The sequence below is a fragment of the Lithobates pipiens genome, unplaced genomic scaffold (genome assembly GCF_037356315.1).
Source record: "Lithobates pipiens isolate NorthernLeopardFrog02 unplaced genomic scaffold, aLitPip1_a1.2 Scaffold_8, whole genome shotgun sequence".
Classification (NCBI taxonomy): Eukaryota; Metazoa; Chordata; class Amphibia; order Anura; family Ranidae; genus Lithobates; species Lithobates pipiens.
The window spans coordinates 260,107,816-260,116,904 of NW_027507903.1; the positions used below are offsets into that span (position 1 = coordinate 260,107,816).

At 46.4% G+C, this 9,089-nt stretch overlaps 1 pseudogene; it reads right to left on the reverse strand.

The window, feature by feature from the left end:
- Nucleotides 1-1,063: 1,063 nt before the first annotated feature.
- LOC143962052 (uncharacterized) lies at nucleotides 1,064-2,687 on the reverse strand (annotated as a pseudogene).
- Nucleotides 2,688-9,089: the final 6,402 nt, after the last annotated feature.

Sequence of the window (9,089 nt, forward strand, 5' to 3'; positions counted from 1 at the left end):
ATGAGTTTTATCTATTTTGCCGAGACCCGACAATTCATTACAGCCGCGATCAGTTTTAAATGACTTTTTTCCTTTAGAAGTGTCATTTTGCTGCGGTACTGTTCTAAACACGGGGAAACTGTACCACTTTACAGGCATACTATAGAAACCCCCCAGGCATGATATTTAAAGGAATATTTAATTGTTATTGTTTCACTTTAAGCATTATTAAAATCACTGCTCCCGAAAAACAGCCATTTTTAAAAAAAAATTTTTGCATTGATATATGTCCCCTGGGTCAGGACCCGGGTTCCCAAACACTTTTTATGACAATAACTTTCATATAAGCCTTTAAAATTAGCACTTTTGATTTTTCATGTTCGTGTTCCATAGACTTAAACGGTGTTCGTGTGTTCATCCGAGTTTTTTGCCTGTTCGCATGTTCTGCTGCAAACCGAACCGGGGGTGTTCAGCTCATCCTTACTGTCTATATTACTTTTTTTATTTGCATTAACATCGGAATTTTCAGAACAAGCTTTCAGCGTGTATCCCCTTCTGGCTGTGAAATTGTGTATATCACTTGCCTGAGGTGACTGTAGCTGTATTAGTGCACTTGCAACAAAAACGATTGAGTAGGGTCCATGATACTTTTATTTGCACTAACTAACCAAATTTTCAGGATAAGCTTTTAGGGTGTATGACCTTCTTCAAGATCCAAGCAGTACTAATACACGTTTTAGCAGAATGGTAATCAAACTTTAATCACTAGTGAGATAAGACAGGGAGAGGTCTGTGGAGAGGGGTTTAGAGTCACAGAGATGACACTGGTCATAAAACTGTTGGATAGTGATTTAGAAAGCTTTTTTTTTTCTTTTTTTTTTTACAAGTCTATGATTAACCTTTATTTTTTCTATTAAAATAGTGAATTGTGTTTTTTACATTTTATTTTATAAGTGCAATTTTACTTCCCTAACAATATTTCCTTTTCAGTTTTCAATTTGACAATCCTTTACAATAATTCATTACTTACATAAAGAAATAAATATACATAATTTTTTTAATTACAAAATATAAAGCAGATGAGCTACTTGTTCCTGGTGCCACCCTTCCTTAAGCCGTGACCTCTATACAAGAAGGATCTGGAGATTTCCCATGTTTCCTCTGTATCTGTTCTTGCTTGTTTTCTTTTAGAAGAAGACTTGCGCATTCCTTTTTTTTTTGGAGGCTTGTCTTGCTCTTGGCTTTTGGTTGTATCTTGCAGATAATATGCAGGTTCTGTGAATTTGAGCTTAGTACCTCTTAGTACCCAGTACTATTCAGCAGTTGCCCCAGAGGTTTTCTTTTGGGATTTTCCACCTGTTTTCTGCTGAGGTTTCTTCAGTTCGTTCACCTCTTTTCATCCTCTCTCAGACTTCTCTTACTTTGCATAGTCACATGCTTTAAGTTTATGCACCTGCTCAAGAGCTTCAGTTAAACTCTTTTTCTTTACTTTAAGCTTTTCTCTGACAGGCCACCCAACAAGGTGGCCCGGAAAGGCCCCTTTTGGTGGTTTCAACAAAATCCTTTGCTGAGCAATCTGCTTAAAGAAGTTTGTTTTACAAAAGTCCAGCTGCTCATTTGGTAGATCTTCCTCAAAATAATATTCTTCATCTGTCTCATCTTTCTCAAATTTGTGCAAGCTTTCTTTACCCAATATTCTTCAGAATCTTCAGATTCAGACAAAGATTGAATCTTTCTTGGTTTCTTTTTTAACGGAGTAGAGTTTACTCATGTTTTAGCCTCTTATGGGTACTCCAATTTTTCGGCTCCTGCTAGAAACACCTTTAACATTTTGCCCAATAGAAGGGCCGCAACTTTTTTGATATCGACTCCTGGCATGCTTCACTGGAACGTCATCCTCTTTCAGAGAGCCACCACTTTGAATTTTCTCCTTTTCTGAGCTCTCTGCACTTCGTCAGAAAGCATACAAGCCTTTTCAAAGCATATAATCTGGCATAAAATAAGAAACTGAGCCATTATCCATGGACGAGCCCCCATCTCTTGATGAAAGCTCCTCAGATGTAATGCTTAATATACTGGGGTGCTTTTGCCTTCTCTGAGACATATACACATCATAGTCATAATTTGTTTCTTGATTTTCAATCCAGGCCACCTAGGATGTTGAGGCGATAAACTTTTGTACAGAGTCTTCTACCCATACACTTGCATTTGCCACCTTTGTTTCTCCATTACATACAGACTGGCTTTGAGCCACTTTTTCTGGACATGTATCCAATCCAACCAGAAGCTCTTCACTTGCTTCTTCAGATGCATCAGTTTCTTCTGTGTTGCTTGGTGGACATCATTAACAGTATGTGCAGCATCAACGTGTTCAGCAAGAATAGACTGATGTTCTACTTCTAGTGGAATTTTATTTACATAAGGGATGGTGGATGAGGATTAAAATAAGGTCTCCAGTTCATTCTCAAGTTCATTTGCTGTTGAGGGACATAAAATCTAGGATACTCATGAAGTTGGACCGAATAATAGGGCATATATGGATTACCCCTCCGGTAACCTGGTCCAGAAATGCAGTATGGATTATATAGTTGGGCAAGGTACCAAGGCTTTGAGAAAGGTGGTTGTGCTGTTGGTTGTGCATAAAAGAAGGGCCTCTGCTGCGATGCGGAATACTGCCCACTTTCAGGAGGTGGTGCTGAACTGTTCATGTTTGAAACTGATTACATCCCAAAGTACAACTAACTTTCCACTCATGATTTAGAAAGCTGAGGTCCACATTTAGTCCATCATCTTTTGTGTCAAATTAATTATCATTCTTAGTTAAAAAGTTTTCCTTTCTTGAGTGGTTTTGAAGTTCCCTTTAAGAACCATAGTATTCAAGTCTTGCATAGTGTGATCTGGTTGTGAGAAATGATGTCCAGCAGGTATGCATAAATCATCTTCCTTAAGCACTTTAATGGCGTTTCTGTGTACATTTATTCTTGTTTTTAATTTCTGTCCTGTCCACTGACACCTCTGTGACCCTAACCCTCTTCCCAGATTTATCTTAGGCTGGATTTACACTTATGCATTTTTAGTGCTTTTTTGCATTTTGCAGATTTGCACTACAGAACGTATTCCATAGGAAACCATGTTACATGGACTGTAGTTGTTGCCACCCAGGCCCCAGAGGCCCAGCAGGAGACGCTGTCGTTCCAGATCTAGGCAAGGATACAGAGCTGACTTCGCCTCCCCCGAACCTTGAACTATCCAGCTGGCGGAACACTACCCTTGATAAGTAGACTTGTCCTGCCTTCCATACAGGACAGGGATTAAGGTTTAGCTGATGGAGCTTGTTTCAGAACTTGCGGGGGGAGGTGGGGACTTCTGTTTTGTGATGATGGGCCATATCTGGGGTATGTACTGATAGCAAATTACCCATGGCACCCTGCCCCAGCCTCATCTGGGGGTGGCGTGAGGGGGCTCCTCGACTTGGTCATTGGGAGTGGTGTTTCTCGTTCTGTCCCCACTGGCGACATTTTGTGTGACTGATGCAGGCGGCGGGATGTCTGGTCGCTGGGGGGAGGGAGGGACGGGGGGTCGTTCGCTCTCGCTTTGGGACTAGGGGGGTAATGTGACCTTGGGGGCTTGATTCTTGTTGGGCCAACCCCCCGCTTCTCCGGGTGTATAGTGTGACATTTGAGGGTGGCAATGGGGGGGCGGCGGGGACTGGGGTAGTCATACGGGTGAGCGTGGGTGGTTGTCCCCCCATGGCACAGTTATTATGGTTAATGTTGGTCTCTGGTTTTATTTAATATGCTTGTTCAATCTAGTGGCTCGGACTGGCCCGCACGTCTTCCAACTTCTTGACCGAGCCAGTCTTCCACGTTCCATCTATAGGTTGCGCAAGTGTGCGCGTGACTCCACGTGATTTAGTAAGGCGCCCGTGCGGTTGCACTTGCCACTGCACTTCTTTGGTGCCAACGTTTCTCATTCTCTCACTCTTCTCTTCCTCTTTCCTCCTCCTTTACCTACACTCTTTCCCCCCCCCCCCCTTTTTTTTTTTTTTTTCCCCCGCCCCCTACCGGGCTCCTTCCTCCCGCCCTTTACATAACATCATGCCATCTGCGATGCATTCTATGGTGGGTAGATTCCCACAGGGGGGTACATTTACATCTTTGAATTTACGGGTCTCTCTACCCCTGAGAAGAGATCCAGACTCCTCTCTGATCTTAAAAAGTCCAACACCCAGATAGTGTTCTTGCAAGAGACACACTTTAGGCAGCAGGCGGTCCCCAGGCTTGGCAACCGAGGCTTTCCTACAGTGTACCATGCACCCTCCCCTATCTCAAAATCCAAAGGGGTCAGCGTCCTAATTGCGAAGTCAGTACCATGGACCTTGCTTGAGATGAGGGCGGAGCCACAGGGCGCTACTTGCTGGGCAAGGGCAAGATCAGGAACAACATCATAACCATGCTGAACGTATACTTCCCCAATTCAGGCCACCTAGATTTTATGAGAATCCTAACCCCTATACTCCTGGAGGTCAGTGAAGGGGTGCTTCTGATGGGTGGGGACTTCAATTATGCCCAAGAACCACTGCTGGACATGTCGAGGGGAGCGTCGCACCTCACATACTCCTGCCTTCAAAATCTGAGGGCGGAACTACATGGTTTGAATCTGGTCGATCCCTGGAGGGTCCTGAATCCAGAGGAGAAAGACTTTACTTACTTTTCCTCGGTGCACCGCACCTATTCCAGGATCGACTGCTTTCAAATTCAACACAGAGACCTTCCCATGGTGGCCTCCGCCCAAATTGATCATATTTCTCTTTCTGACCATGCCCCAGTCCATTTGACTCCGATTTGGGACTTGGACACTCGCTCACCCCCCGCGTGGAGGCTTAATTAATCCCTCCTGCAAGACCCTGAGGTCCGGAGCGAGGTGGGAGAGGCGCTTAGACACTACTTTGGGGAGAATGTGGACCCAACCCTCAGCCCCTCGTGTGTTTGGGAGGCCCACAAGTGTGTGGTGAGAGGGGTATTGATCCGGATTGGATCGCAGAAAAAGTGTAAGAGAGCCAGGCAAATTGAGACGCTAGTCCGAGAGGTGTGGTCGCTTGAACTCCTTCACAAGAGATCCCTTGCAGCGTCTCACCTGGAAGCACTGGTTTGTGCCAGGGGGAAATTATGAGATCTTCTGTATCAGAAGACGGTCCAACGCCTAGCCTGGGCGAAGCGTTCCTTCTTTGAATTCTCCAATAAGCCTGGTGCGATGCTGGTGAGGGCCCTCCGGGGTCCAAGACAGCGTACCTTCATTCCATTTATCACCACTAGACAGGGCTCCAGAGCTAACACATCAGAAGAAATGGAGCAGGAATTCCTTAGTTACTATCACAGACTTTACAATCTCCATCTGGGGGCAGGTACGGAGACAACAGCGTCTAGGAAGGCGGCGGCAGGTGAATACATCAGGGCCTTCGGAATGCCTACCCTGTCTGCGGAGGTCCGCGACTCTCTGGAAGCGGACATCACAGCAGAGGAATTTCAGGTGGCCCTGGCCCAAATGGAACCGCGGAAGGCACAGGGGCCTGATGGCTTCACCTTGGCATACTACCGTTCCTACACTGAGCTCCTGACACTGCACTTCCTTAAAGCATTTAATAAGGTGAAGGAGGGTTGGCGACATGCATGTAGACTCACTGCGGATGTACATATCGTTAATACCTAAGGAGGGGAAGGACCTATCACAATACGGGAATTTTCGCCCAATTGCACTTTTGAACGTGGATCTGAAACTTTTTGCTAAGATCCTTTCCAACAGCATATCCCGAGCTTGATACATCTCGACCAAGTGGGGTTTGACCCGAGTTATTAACCCCCCTGACGGTATTCCCGAGTCTGACTCGGGGTGGATTTTTTATACCAAGAGCGGTATCCCCGAGTCAGACTCGGGACTGCATTGTTGGATCCAGGAGGACGTTTACTCACCTTATCCCTCGGATCCAGTGTTGTCTCCCCGCTGTACGAGTGAGCCGTGTCTCGCTCGATGCATTACATCGCCGATCTCCGTGCCCTGCGAGCGTTGTGACGCACGGGCACGGAGATCGGCGCCAAATTCAAAAAGTGAAACAAACAGTAAACATACAGTATAATGTAATCTTACAGTTTACATTGCTGTATGTAAATATTTCACATCCCCGTTGTCCCTAGTGGTCTGCCCAGTGTCCTGCATGCAGTTTTATATAATAAAAACTTTATGCCTGGAAACTGGAGATTGCCCATAGCAACCAAAACTGTCACTGTACATCAAAAATGATTTTAGACCAGCTAGAAAACAGCGATAATAAATTAGAATCACTCGCAGAATTGAGGGATAGCGATTTGTGGGGAGATCCATCATCAAATACTGAAAAGTAATGACAGTGACAATTCTGCAACTGAGCAAATTTCTGTGTTTTTGATTTACATAACATTATTGAATAATTTTTATTATTGTTATATTATTATTTGGTACAATTATTTATAATTATTTATTATATTATAATTTATGATTTAATTTTTCAAACTTTATCATACCCGGGATGTCTGCTAGACTCTGGTTTGGACAGATTTAAGAGAGTTATTCCTAAGAATTGCAGGACTACAATATAAAACGCCAAATTTTCATGCAAAATAATTGTACCGCTTTTAGCACCTAAAATCCGAAATAATCGTACCGCCAGGGGGGTTAACTTGATCCACGCTGCCCGCAGGGGAGGGAGGCCCTTCCTCCTGCTCTCTACGGATGCCGAGAAGGCCTTTGACAGGGTGGCCTGGCACTTTTTGCAGGCCACCCTGGCATATGTGGGCCTGGGCCCCTGCATGCAGAGCTGGATATCGGCGTTGTATTCCAAACCTTCAGTGGTGGTGCAGGTGAACGTCTGGCGCTCGGACTATTTTTCAATTACAAACAGGACACGGCAGGGGTGCCCCCTGTCCCCTCAAATTTTTATCCTGACGCTGGAACCCTTCATGTGTGACGTACGTAACGACCCGAACATAACGGGCCTACAGAAGTCTTCGGCTCACCACAAGCTCACGGCCTATGCGGATAATCTAATTTTCTTTGTTTCCAACCCCACCGTCTCCCTTTCCGAACATTTTAGAAGCGCTGCGAGTGTATGGGGCCCTGTCAAACTATAAAGTCAATTGCGCCAAGTCCGCAGTTTTAAATGTTTCTGTCCCAGAAGTTGAGGCCCGGGGCTTGCGCTCAGCCTTCGCATTCCATTGGGCAGTCGACTCCATTAAATACCTGGGTATCAATGTCACCTCGGACCCGGCGCAGTTATACTTACACAATTATGTCCCCTTGTTACGCAAACTAAAAATGGACTTAGAGTGTTGGCACTCCCTGTCATTAACTTGGTTTGGGTGCTGCAATGCCTTTAAAATGACGGCATTGCCAAGGATCCTATATGTCTACCAGGCCCTACCGATCCGCATCCCTCCGAAATTCTTTATGCAGTTGAAGTCCCTCCTCAGGAAATTTATATGGGCACAAAGGCCACCCAGGACTAAACAACAGACCCTTGCTAGACCTAAAGACCGGGAGGGTCTCCTCGACATGTGTAGGTACTATAGGGCGACCCTTCTGACCAGAGTCGTGGACTGGCATTGTAACAAGACACACAAACGGTGGGTGAAGATGGAAATAGCGGACACGCCTATCCCCCTGCTGACCTCCCCGTGGCTCCTGACACCCTTGCCCAAAGACATGCAGGACCACCCGCTAATTGGGGCGACACTGACCATGACAAGCAGGCTATTCCGCACCACTGATCTGTCGCCTCTTCCCTCCCCTTTGACCGCCCGATAGGGTTCACTAACAGAAGGCTGAGACGGCTGGCGGACATGGGCAAACACCGGCTGGGGGAAGTATGGCACTCCGGGGAGCTCCGGAGTCTACAGGCTGTAGGGGGTCTTATGGAGCCGCCACGCGACGTATTCAGCGCCTACCAGCTTCGACACTTCCTGCTAGTGCTTCATAAAACCCCCTACACGCCGAGGGACCTGACCCCGTTCAAAACTATCTGCCATAAGACTGAGCCTCTAAGGCATACTCTCTCCCTACTGTACAATCTTCTGACTTCTCTGGACGGGGGGGGCTCCCCCCGGCGTTTATTTGTCAGCAGATAGGGAAGATTCTATCATTGACGGACAAGGCCTCCATTGCCAACTATTTTCAGGAGTCTGGTTACAAAAGAGTGTCCTGTTGGTATAGGGTTCCATATCTGCTGCATAGGATGAATAACTCAATCTCGGACGAGTGTTGGTGATGTCGGTCCGCGACGGGGTCTATGATCCATATCTTCTGGTTGTGTCCTATACTAGGGATATTCTGGAAGGATGTGGTGGAGACTATTAAGCAATTAACGGTGGTAGATCTACGGGGAAACCCTGCCGCGTGCCTTCTCCATCTGACGGACAGGCCCATCCGGAAATATAAACAGACCTTGACAATGCAACTATTGAACGCGGCACGTGTATGCATCCCGGCGATGTGAAGGCAATCTCAGCCCCCTACGAGGACCTTGTGGTATTCTAAAGTCAATTATGTTCTCCGAATGGAGGAATTGACCACTACTCTATAATACAGAAGAAAAGTTCTGCGAGAAATGGAGGCCTTAGAGATATTTTACTGGCATACCTGCAGGAGGTTGCGTCTGTGGCCGACCTGGTGACCGCCTGAATGCCTCTGTTGGTGCCTGTGCCTGGGAAATCGGCCACCTAGTCCAGAAGGAGTTGATGTCCCCCTACGGGGCTCCTCCTGATGCTCACTCCCGCCCCCCCTCCCCCCTTTTTATTTCCTCCTTCTCTTTTCCTCTCTCCTCTTCGTTTCTTTTTCCCCTTTCTCTGACTATCTCTTTTGATCTGCCAAGCATTATCTAAGTGGGGCTGCAGCATTTTTCGCGGACCTACATAGATAACACAGACATTGAAAGACTGATCTGTACTGTTGCTCTCGGGGTGGTGCCGTATGGATACTACGGACCCCCTCGTTACCAGTTCTCCTGACCTGGGACGGTATGGTCCGTCCCTGCGGATTAGCGCTCATGCGTATCATATTTGTGTTATAAAGTTTCAGCATAC